The sequence below is a fragment of the Podarcis raffonei genome, chromosome 7, assembly GCF_027172205.1.
Source record: "Podarcis raffonei isolate rPodRaf1 chromosome 7, rPodRaf1.pri, whole genome shotgun sequence".
Taxonomy (NCBI): Eukaryota; Metazoa; Chordata; class Lepidosauria; order Squamata; family Lacertidae; genus Podarcis; species Podarcis raffonei.
Window position 1 is genome coordinate 33,418,437 of NC_070608.1, and position 12,743 is coordinate 33,431,179.

Genomic DNA, 12,743 nt, shown 5'->3' on the forward strand with positions numbered 1-12,743 from the left:
GCTGTGGTAGCTAAGCCTTGAGCCAAGGATGGGGAACGTGTGATCGCTGTCGAGTGTGGTCCAACAACCAATGGAGGCTGATCCACTAGGGCAAATGGGGTGCAGCCTCACCACCTTCAGTCTGCAGTCAGCCAGTTCCCCGCCTGCTAGAGCCGGACTAAGAAATAAATACTGCCTAATAGCTTCCCCTCCTTAGTCTGTGTTGCCCATTGGTAACTCAGTAGGGAAGAGGATGCAGACAAAACTAGAATCAGCTGGCTCTGTCCGTTATTGGCTCCATCTCCACATACCATCAGTCCTCCTGCCTTCTGTCCCACCACTGCTAGAAGCCGCTGGAAGCACACTGATCCCTCGTCCCTGTCTTAAGGACAATGGCAAGCTGAGGCTACAAATTTAATCTGCTGCTCTGCAGGACATGCAGCACGCTGTGGAAAGGAGGTGATGTTCTTATTAACAGTAAGCTCCAACCAGAAGGCTGGTTGTAGTTCCTACTCTTGGTCTTCCTTCAAAGCAGGGGTCAGCAACCCTTTTTGCCGTGGGTCGGTCCACTGTCCCTCAGACCATGTGGGGGGCCGGACTATATTGGGGGGGGGGGCGATGAATGAATTCCTATGCCCCACAAATAACCCAGAGATGCATTTTAAATAAAAGCACACATTCTACTCATGTAAAAACACGCTGATTCCGGACTGAGAAGGCAATTGGGCTGTATCCGGCCCCCTGGCCTTAAGTTGCCTACCCCTGCTTTAAAGCTAAGCCTCTGCTTGCTGTATCAATTCTCTAGCAAAGGAAAATAAGATAAATGCCATTCTTCTGTTCTTTTCTTGGATGACCTTAAAGTTCAGCTGGTCTGGAGCCTCCGTGGGTTCAGAAATGTGGCACGGCTAATTCCAGTCTCACTCGGGGGTGCCAACTCCTACTGCTTTTCCTGAGAAAACATCACATGGCCCAATGGCGAATGGCTATGCCTTAGTCATAGAGCATTTGCTTTGTATACAGATGATGCCAGGTTCAATCTCCAGTATCTCCAAGACTGGAAAATACTCCATACCAGTCTACTCAGCTTGATGGACCAATGTTTTGACTTGGGGTTCAGCTGCTTCCTATGTCCCCATGCTAACTACATCTAGGTGGGATAGTACTCTTTGTGCACAGTAAGAGGCCCCTCACCTGTCTTCTCTCTTTCCATTGCAGCTACTCTTGTACTGGATCTAAATTTAAGCCTACATTGCCAATAAAATGAGCTTTGCATCCATTGATATACATCTTAATAACAGGACCACAATGGGGGGGCAGTCCCAATCATGATTTATATAACATTTTGCTGTTCTCATCACATACGGATGGTTGGCAGTGAAATAAAAATGTTAACCACAGAACATTTAATTCAAGCCAAAGTTGGACTGTAGCTCTCTGGGAAATGAATTTGCTGCTGAATTTCTTCTTTTATAAAAGTTGCCTTAACTCAGTCTTTCCTTTTATCACTGCAAGGTTTCGGGCAGTTTGTCATAAACCCAGACGCGAGGTCCTTGGATGTCTGGCTATCTAGTCTGTGCATCAAGCCACACACAGTGATGTGTGCATACCCTCATGTGCACTTTTTGGCAAATTGCATCGCTGTTATTCCAGGCACAATTTGTGTATGGAAAAACACAAATGCAGAGATTTATATATCCAGGAAATTAACATCATTCTTGTTGTTGGCTTGGTATAAACAGCTTAGCTGCAGAAGAAGATGCAAAGTTGGTGAAGAAAACAGGCTCAGGTCTTGACATTTTTTTCCACCCAGGAGCCATGTACACTAGTCCAATCGACATCATCTAGTGAAGGCTAATCCATTCGGGCAGATTAGACACTGGCCCACCAAACTCAATTGGCTTTCAGCCTCCACCTGCATTCAGGGCCTCGAAGTGGCTATCAACTTTTTCCTCCTTAGTCTCAGTGTTGCCTCTTACAGAACCCAGCAGGGGAAATGATGAGGACACAACTAGAATTAGTTACCTCTGCATGTCATGGACTCTAGCTCCACCTGTCATTGGCTCTCTGGGTCTATTGCGGTTATTGTGTATATGGAAGCAACAGGGTAAATAAAAACTTCTGGAAATAAAAATTGTCCAGTCCAAAAATATGGTTCAAACAGACACTCAAAACAATAATGTTACATCCAAACCGTTGCATAATATCATGTGTTTGTCCAAGCACAGGTACAGCATCTTAGAAATATGATTTTCTTCTATTCAGAGCTGAAAACAAAGCTCTCCCTGTGCCACAAAGACTTCAAATCACCCGTAACCACCCTTTAAGGCGGGTACAGACCCCAGAGGGCAGCACCTGCCATTTACTCCATAGAAGACCAATACCACCTCCTAGTTGCCAGAGGTGGCATGGGGGGGGTGCTGCTGAGGAGAAGACCATTTGACCTCCAAGAAGAGCATGGCAGCAAGTGATGCATTCCTGGGAGATGGGATCTGCTGCCCCTGTGGATCCTGCTGCCTGAAGCAGTCACCTCACCTTGCCTCATGAGTGGGCCAGCCCTGAGGTACCAAAGCTGAGGAAAGATCCCTGTTGGCAACCTTAGAGAGACCTATAAGGCAGCTTCACCTGTTTCACCTGTTCAAGAGATTTTAAGCTGCTACTTTACTTTAGGACAGGGGCAGTGAACTTCCAGCAGGTATGTTGGGACCAAAGCTCACAATTTGAAAAAGAACTATTACAAAATAAGGATAAACTTTTGCCTTAAATGTATAATTTTTTATTAGAATGGGGAACAAAAGACGAGCTAGTTAAAACTTCAGTGACATACTGGGAAATAGATATAGAACGCAATATAGACTTAAACCTCTGGGAGAAACTCTGGAAAAGTTACTTGAAATTTACTGCATGTTATTCATTGAAAGAGAATTATTTGAAAATGATTCGTAGTTGGTATTTAACTCCGAGTAGGTTGGTTAAGATGTATAAAGTAGAATCAAATATGCAATGGAGCTGTAAATAAATGGAGGGAACTTTTTTCATATGTGGTGGACATGTAAAAAGGTAAAAGAATATTGGGAAATGATTTATAATGAGTTGAGGGGGAAATGCTTAAAATTACCTCCCCAAATAGACCAGAGTCCTTTCTATTGGGAATAACCCAGACAGAAATCCCTAGGTTCCAGAAAAGTTTATTTATGTGTGCAACAGTGGCCAGTAATCTGTTAGCCCAAAAATGGACAGTGAGCAAGGTCCCACGTAAAGAGGACTGGATGTTAGAATATGCAGAACTTGCAGGTTTAACACACAGAAGAGAGAAAGAAGAATGTATATTTAAAGAAGAGTGGAAAATATTTATCAAATATATGGAAAAGGGGAAGTCATTAGATATTTTAAAGCTTGTAAAATGTTTATTTTGAAATGAAAATTCAAAAATCTATAAAAAATAGATTTTTAAAAAAAAAAGAATGTTGATCTCCAGATCTGTCTACCCATCAGGACTCCCCAGGCCTCAGTCTGCACTCTCTGTGGTTGCTTTTACCTGACTGGAATGTATCCTTGAATCAGGGTGGGAAACCTCTGACCAGTGGGCTGAATTAGGCCTAGCATGGGTCTCAATTTGGCCCATAAACCTATTTCCTCCAAACAACACACACCTGTCACACCTGACATCAGGTGTAGGGCAAGTGAACCGAAGGCTACAAAGCAAGCTCCCAGTTCTGCCTTTGCTTAACATGAGCTCCCAGTTGCTCCTTAGGTTGGCTGACAGCACCAATTACATGTTTTCTATCTGCATCATAACTGATGTGAAGAGGACATACATGTCTTGCCATGAAGATTCAAAATTCTAAGTATGTTTTATGCTTTTTTAAAAATTCAGGGGAGGCTGAGCCTGGAGCCCAGCATAGTGCAGCTTCAATAGCTGGTGGCTCCTCCTCTCTTGTGCTCAGGAGGAGCTGGCCACTGAAGCCGTGACACGCTCAGCTCCACGCTCGGTCTCCTCCATGTCCTCAGCATTGAGGGGGCCCAGCCCCTCCCAACAAATATTGAGAGAGCTTGAGACACCTTGGCCCTATGAAGTTGGAGCTCCTGCCTACATGTCAGGATGCTTTCAGCAGCTCCCAGCTGGTTGCCCAGGAAAGTATAAAGACAAGGAAAAGTTTCTTACCACCCTTTTTTTATTTCAGTCTTTACAGAGAGAGGCTATAGAATCCAACCTCTTGGATAATGGTGTTGTCCCGAGTGAATCTCCACCCCCTTTCTCTCCCACTTCCTCATTTGTCATTCTCATCATCTCCTCTATTGGTTCTGCTATTTGCCCTCTGTCTGTGAACTCCTTCCTCTCCTATTTTTAAGGCTCACCAGGTTCTGGGAGATGGAATGCTTTCTAATGACAACACGTCAACTGGGTGTTGTTCTGGCTCTTCCATGATTTCCCAGCTTTCCCCTTCATCTGCCTCTGAGCTGCTACCTCCCTCAAACTCCTGTTGTAAATCTAGACTGTCTTCCTCCTCCCTGGAAGGGTCAGGATAGGGAGGCAATCTCCACCATTCCTCCTCTGCCCAGTCCCTGACACTATAGCAGTATTGAGGCATTATCCTCATGAGCAAGTAAAACATGCAAGTGAGATGAGTGGAGACAAGCGTACTAACTCCACCACCCTGTTGCCATCTCCATCTCCTTCCACAAGTTAGCAGCAGGGAGACTCTTGTACTAATGGAGGCTCCCTGTATCGTGTAGATTTCCCATGGTCTTGCATCACATAGAGGTTCTACACTAGTAGAGCTGCAGACAGTCCGCCTCCAGTTCATGGAAGACGATGAGGAGAAAATGCTCGTCCTTGCTTTCCCAGGCCGCCTGTCCTACTTACTCATGGGTGTCCTTCCTGAGCTGAGATATGAGCCTGGGCCACTGGAGTTGGACTGCCTGGTCCCTTCTGCCTTTGCAATTCTGCAAATTTCCAGGAAAGCATTTTTAAAAAGCAAAAGAAGCAGCACCAGAAAAACAGAATAGTGACCAAATTTAGAAACTGATGCCTGTGCCTTCGGTTGTCCAAAATAAAGCACCAGATTGGGGCTTTCAACACGTAGGTCCAGAGCTACATTTTGCTACTCAGGCCTTTCTCCATTTCCTCTCAGGGAGCCCATTCATCATCGATGCTGACATATCTCTGGCCCCAACTGCAGCTGCCAGAGAGTTTTTGTCATTTTATAATAAATCTAATAGGAGTTGCATATGACACGCAATGAGGAATGAAGAGCCTTCGCTGCTTTAAAATGAGTAGCTGCGAGTGCCAGAATGACATGCAGAAACAGAAGGGGATGGAGGCACAGAGAGTTTCCAAGTTCCACGTAAGGAAATGTGCTGATTTTTTCACTTAACAAACACAGAGTCCAAAGTATTTCCCCCTTTTAACTTCAGTGCAGCTGATGCTGCCAAGAAATTGGGGCAGCGGAATGCTCCTAGGAGAAGACACCTGGGGCCAGAGAGCACATACTCAACAACTCCTGAACTTATGGGGCAGTCCCAGCTCCACTTTTCCTGGGGTTGATTAAGTCCCGTGTGCCCTGAGCGAAGGCAGAAGAGGAGAAGCCCAACCCATGCAGCCAGTGTCGTCTGTTCCTGAAGTCAGCATGGGAATATTTTATACCGTTTGTTTGTGTTAATATATTAAATTATGCTGATATTACATTGGAATTTCACTCCAGCTAAGCTGAATAAAATTCATTCAGACGCACAATTTAAGCATTGGAAGTTCCCAGCTATAAATGCGCCTTTGTCACATGTGCAGCGGGATTGTCAGAAGGTTTATGATTTGGGGAGGAAAATAGTCAGAACTATAGTGAAAATGATAGGTTGCAAATTAAGATACACTCCAGTGCTAGTCTTAGTTAGGGATGTAGGAAACCAGTAAATTCTGTTCCATCTTGTCTTCATCTCAGTCAGTGCTGTTTCCATTCTGCTGCAGTTCAGATTCCCTGCTACCTCCCTCAAACTGAATATTACACTATTCTTCTTGCTGTCGCTTTAATAGAATTATGTGCATAATTTTATGCTAGTTATAAATTTAATATAATTAATGATGTCATTGTTCTATACATTTAAGTGAAGAGGGCATGCAATTTAAATGGCGTGGGTGGGGTGTCATTAGTTACGTATCTTTGCAGACTAAATACAATCAATCAATATTTTCTGGATTGATGTCCATTCTGGGCATGGGACAAATATGCAAACATTGGCAATTTCCATTTCCTTTTTTTTAAAAAATTCTTGTCTTGCTTAATGTGATTGAGGAAAACACGTGTAACAACTTGAACTTCTTGATGCCAATTATGTTAATAGCAGATCTGTCTATAAGGGAGTGGGTACTGAAACGTCTAGAGATGGCAGAGATTGACAAATGGAGATGGAAATTTTTGGATTGATTAGTTTATAGAGAGATGGACTTGTATTATCAATTACTGGAGTGTAATTACGCCAATGTAAGGCTCTTGAAAGACATTTATTTTCTGTAAACAATGGTTTACTTGCAAATGGCTATTTGCCAATTGATTTAATAAAAAAAACCATAAACTGCTTTGGCAGAAGGGAGGTATGTAAATGCAACAAGTAAATTAGTAAAGTGCTTGAATTTCTATTTTCCTGACGGTTCCTCTCCGTCTTATAGCATTGTACAGTGTATTCATTCATGTTTGTAATATTTCCTCCTTTGCTAATAAACTTTTACAAGCAACTTTTTGTCGAGGAACACAAAACAATAATGTTTCTTATGCTTTTAAAAAAAGATATATCCTGAAATAAATATTCCATCAAAGAGACTTTTGTTTCACAGTGGCAAGTCTCAAGTGACTTGAATGATATCATGTTCAAAACCTGGGGTATGATCCATTTTTACAGTAGATTTACTCTATCACAGTTACTAATCAGATTAGTACTGCTTTCATTCTGACAAGCTTTTAAAAGTTGGGAGTAATTAAGGAAGTTGCATATAACAGCAAAGGAGCGTGTGATGTTGAGTTTTGCTTTTCCAGGGAACTACTTTTGCTAGCTGCTTCATCCCTGAAAACAGCTTTCAAGTGAAGAATTAATTGTTTGTGGATAGGCAGAGCCTCTAAGAGAAACATGAGGGTCTGATTCCCATTATTATTATTATTATTATTATTATTATTACTACTACTACTATTATTTATTACATGTGTATATCATCCAAAGATCACAGGGTGGTTCACAACATAAAAATACAAAATGAGAACACAAAATGCATAATAAAACCAGAACAAACACAAACCAATAATCCCCCCTCCCATAAATACATTTAAAAGGCCATAGAATCCGTGGGAGACCTTGACACCTCATATTTCAGTGGCACCCTGTGCGATGCCAAAATTTGGTGCCTCTCCCGTCACCTTCTGTTGGGTGTCGTTGTGGTGTCTGCTGCAGCTTCCCAGAAGCTCCCCACCCGGTGCGACCAAATCGGTCTCGCTGCCCTAGATCTATCTTTGACAGAATGTTCAATCATTCCAAGGCCTGGTTATAGAGAAACCACATTTCCATGAGAAAACAATTCCTGAATGGCAGCAGGAGCAGAGCAAGGGTGTGCATCTTTCCTTTCATCTTTCCTAAGCCCTCTTCTGGATTAATTTAACACATGAGAGTAGACTGTGGGGACAAGCACTCCAGATCTGTTCATGAAGCAGAAACAGTGACAAACTTTAAACACCACCTAAAAAACCATCTAATTAAGAAGGTATTCCCAGACTCACAAGATTCATCGCATTGCTCTATTATTTATTGATACTTAACTGAATGTTTTGTTAATGGCTTCTCTGGTTTTTACTGATGTATTTCTTGGTATTTTTGGTTTTAAATGTTGTATATGCAGCTTTCTTTTTCTTTATTATCTTCCTGTGTTTTATGTAAACCACGTCAAGATTTTGCATATTAAGCAGTATATATTAATATTATTGGCGATGATGCATATTAAAATGTCCACTGTGCTAATACAGTTCTCAATGCCCAGTTAAAAACATTAAATCATAGAATCACAGAGCTGGAAGGGAGCACAAGGGAGTCCATTTGGCTGTTGAACAGCGCTTTCTGTCAGAAAGTTCTTCCTGGTGTTTAGTTGGAACGGGAGCAGAGGCAGCTAATTCCGCTCACCCCAGACAATGTATTCCAAAAATCTAGGAGCCATATTGGAAAATGTATTTTCCTTCATCCTCAACCAAACGGCTTCCTTCCAGAGCAGACCTGCTCCCAGAGCAGTTACACATAAGGAAAACAGTTTCCAATGAAGCAAATGAGAGGGGTATTTTTCCTTTGCAAATTGCAATTCCCCCTACCCCTCAATCCAAATCAGCATCATAGTGGCAGTCAAAAAGTTAAAGGCGCCTGTGGCGTTTGCCCTCCTATGTGTGTGACATCATACTGGGTTCATAGGGAAAGGGTTAACTAATTGTAAGATGACTAACCAATGGGAACTCAGGGGACAGAGCACAGCTGTCAAATGTCCCTTATTTGAAGGGACAGTCCCTTGTTCCAGCGCCATGTCCCGCTGCTGTCCCTTATTGATGGATGTCCCTTAAATGTCCCTTAAATGATGTCCCTTAAATTTCAAAGGAAGCAGCTCCTCTCCCTCCCTCCCTGCCGGCCAGGGAGGAGGGAGGCTCCAACTGTGTTGCTTGGCTGTGTTGCTCACCCAATAAGAAGTCTAAGAACGACTGGGGGGTGGAGCTTGCATGCCTTGTGTGTGGCTAGTTAATGCAAGCTGAGGGGTTTTTTTGAATGCTGGACGCCATTTTGTTGCACATGCTGCTGCAAACTTCGCAGTGCAAAGCCAGGCCAGGGAGCCATCTTAAGTTGAGGCTGCATAGGCCTTGTGGTGCATGTGATTCAGATTCTATTCAGTTGAACCTCTGGTTACAAAGTTGGTTGGACAGTGTTCTGGAAGCTACCAGCATGAGTTTGACCAGACTGCAGGAGGACAGGAAGACTGGAGTGCCTGGAACAGGTGAGGCTGCAGGTCCCTTATTTTGGCTGCTGGTTCCTTATTTTCAAGGCTGCTGGTCCCTTATTTTCAAATCTGTAAGTTGACAGCTATGGGATAGAGTTAACTGTGTATAAGGTATTTATAAGTGTATTTTCAGAGAGTTAGAGTTAGGGTGGTTGAGAAGACAGTCTGGAGTTAGAAGAGACAGAGAAGAAAAGTCTGTGGGTTGGGCTAGTCTGGTGTGAGAGAGTGAGAGAATTTGTTAAGAGGAGTCAGTCAAATAATTGAGATAATCAGTCAGAAGGTATTAGGAAGTTATAGGCCAGTAAATAAACTAAAGTTAAGATACTGACATGAATATTATCTGAGAAACCATAAACTTGTTAATGTTTGTAAAATAAACTTGGGGTTTTTTGGTTCACTTTTAACAACTGTCTGGACTCAGAGTTTTACCCAAGAGTAATGGGTTGGTGGCAGCGGGGAAGCGAGCACAGTGGTGGCACAGGGATCAATAGACTGTTAAACGTCCGGGGACCCTGTGTGATTGCCACAGCGCCCCACAAAAAGGTCATCATCCAGATTTAGGGCCCTGAAGTAGCAATTTGCCCTTTTTAAAACAATCAAATATCACTGCACTTAAGGGCACAGATACAGAGCTAATGTATCTTCTCCCTTAGCCCTCATTCATTTCAGTAGGCATTTGTCTAAAAACAGAAATCTGAAACTGATGATTTCCTAATGCATACTTTTTGTCATACAAATTCTGATCAGAGTTCTTATTTTAGGCATGTGTGTGCAGGCAAGAGATTTCCAGTAAGTGTTTGGTTACAACTAAATTTTTAGTCATCTTTTTGGCAAGGAGTACTTATTTACAATAACAAGGCTTCTTTGATGTTCTGGTCATTGCTAACCTCTCAATAAATGAATAAATCATTGTGCCCCCCCCCCTCCATGCATCAAGCCCTTTTTTAAAAAAGAAAAAAATGGGGAATTTAATGTTACAAGAAATCTCTGTCAGCATGTTAGTTTCATCAATATGGATTTAGACAGATATACATAGGAACCAGTTTTCATAATAAATCTAGCTAGGTCAATAATGAACAATATCTAATTTCCCTTTGAAGCCAATTACCATGGGGGGGTTAATTAAATATATTTTCATAATGGTTCCTCCCCCTCCCTAATTTCATAGATGGTGATAGTCATCTGGTATCCTCAAAGACTGGAAACGAGCCTTGAAGCCAGGTTTCACCACTCCCAGACCTGATGCAGGCTCTTATGGTCAATAGAAGTCTGTTGCCTTTAGTTTATAGAATTGCAGAGTTGTAAGGGACTACAAGGGTCATCTAGCCCAGCCCCCTGCAATGCAAGAATCTTTTGCCCAAAGCAGGGATCGAACCCACGACCCTGAAATTAAGAGGCTCCTGCTCTTATACTTGACTTGCTGATAGGCTGCACTCTGCTCTGAATGTTCATTGAGCAGAAAGTTCAAATGAGACTCTTGAGTGATTCTGTAGATATTTGGCTACGCTCTACCCTCTTGCCATTGTCTCAAAGCAAGCAAGCAATGTGGTACCCTGCAGATGTTGCAGGTCTCCAGTTCCCATTGTCCCTGACCAATGGCCATGCTGGCTGGGGCTGATAGGATCTGTCCGGCTGTTGGGATGCAGCCAAGGGAACAGGGGCAATTTGCAAGCCCCCAGCTGGCCCCAGCCCACCGGCCGGTAAGCTGGGCGATCTCTAGTCCTTGGCTCAGCATGAAACAGCAACCCACAGCCTCAGAAGCCTTCAGAAGCTAGAGCACGCTCTAATCAGCAGAGTAAACGCTACGCAACAGAAGTGGCAGGAGAGGCTGTGTCAGCATATTTACAAGCAGTTTATTCAGCGTACATCAGGACGAAAGGAAAAACATGTCTTCTCCCTTTCATGTCAAGCAAGCAGCATAAGCAATAGCTATACACAAGTTCCCAGCAAGCTGTGCTGGAGTGTAAACAGGCATGTGACACACAACAGTCATGCCTGTACTTAAGGTGGAACGGAATATCCTAACAGCTCTACCCTGTGGTACCCTGCAGATGTTGCAGGTCTCCAGCTCCCATTGTGCCTGACCAATGGCCATGCTGGCTGGGGCTGATAGGAACTGTCTGCAATATCTGAAGAGCATCACGTTGGCTACCTCTGTGTGGGGTGCATAAGCAAGAATGCCAAGAAACTCTTTCTCCAGGACACTCCTAGGCAATAAGCTGCAAGGGCCGTGTGCTCAACTCTTCTGCTGCATTGGTTTCTGAACGTTAGGCTGGTCCACGGAGAATTGCACAGTGAGGGAGGCTAGCACTGGGAGCATTGCAAGAGTATCCCTAATCTCTGAAATGAAAGCGATGGAGAAAATTATCGTTTCATAAAAGCTGTATTGTTTTGATGGTTCCATTTTATTTTGAGCCTAAATTGGAGAGGCCTGTGCTTACCTTTTATAATAGAGAACTAGCTGTTTTCAGGTTCGTTGTGTAATGGGTGTTAATTCTAGAACACTTAAAAGAATAAACTGCTAAAATGCATGAAACTCTGTACGCATTAAAAGAGAATCGGCTAGACATGGCGATTGTGATTAATCTTGAATTGTTTTGTAGATAGATGAAAGAGGGACTTGGGAGACATTTAATGGATAGGAAAAATTAGTTGAAAGTCTTAATAAAGAAAGGCCCTGAAAAATGATTATATGTAATCACATGATATTATGACAACAGCTGATCTGAAGAGCTAAATGATTTTGATTGGTTCAGGATGATGACATTGGGCTATAACTGGAAGGGACAGGAAACGACTTTTGTTTACTGTCGGTCACCAAAGCTACTCAGAAAGGCTGACAAGTGGCCAATCTCAGCGGAGACAGCCTACAGGTTGCACACCAGCTCTTAGCAATTCTGTATTGCATAGCTACTAAAAACACAACAGTCCTGAAGAAGGCACATTCCCTTTTAAAGAAAGCTTTTGGAGATGGTTCCATATGTTCAAAACTGTATTTGCGTAAACTGAACTTTTTTCATTGCCTGCTTAAAACATTTTTGTTTTAGGCAAGCCTCTGCAGACAGATGTTAATGCGTTTTAATCTCTTCTATTGTTAATTTTAATCATTTTTAAAATGTTTTTTATTAGTAACTGCAATATTTCTTGTAAACCACTTAAAGCTTTTCTCACAATCAAGCAGTATATACATTTTGTTAAATAAATAAGAAGCTTTTGACATGTACCACAATGAATTTATTTCTGCTTTTAAATAAACAGAGGGTAACCATAACAGCAAAAATGTGCCTACATACACACACAAACAAAGCTGTATTCTTAGGGCCAAAAGCATTGTGAAGTGGGACAGCTATGGCACAACTTTTCAAATATATTTTAAAGTTTCTATGGCAGTCCTCCAATTTTGATTGAAAACACAGGGGTTTTTTAAACAAGCAAGAGTGTCATCTATCAGAGTGCCAGGATAAATGACAGAATGGCCTTGCTCTGGCAAGTAAATGAGGTTTGCTTGTGACAGAACAGCATAGAGGAAATCAGAGAATGAGAGAAATGATCAAGCAGAGGCTGAATACGACTTTCCTGTTCTTTGATGGGGTTCCAGCTTCCTACTAGCAATTTCAGTTGTAACACTTCTTTACAAAATTGCTTGCATTTCTCATTTAACAGCTAAAGTTTGTATTTCAGCTGGCTGAAGTTCTTTAGCTCAATATGCTTTACTAGCTGAAGGCAGAAGTTTGAGTTATTCCCAAATAAGTATTGC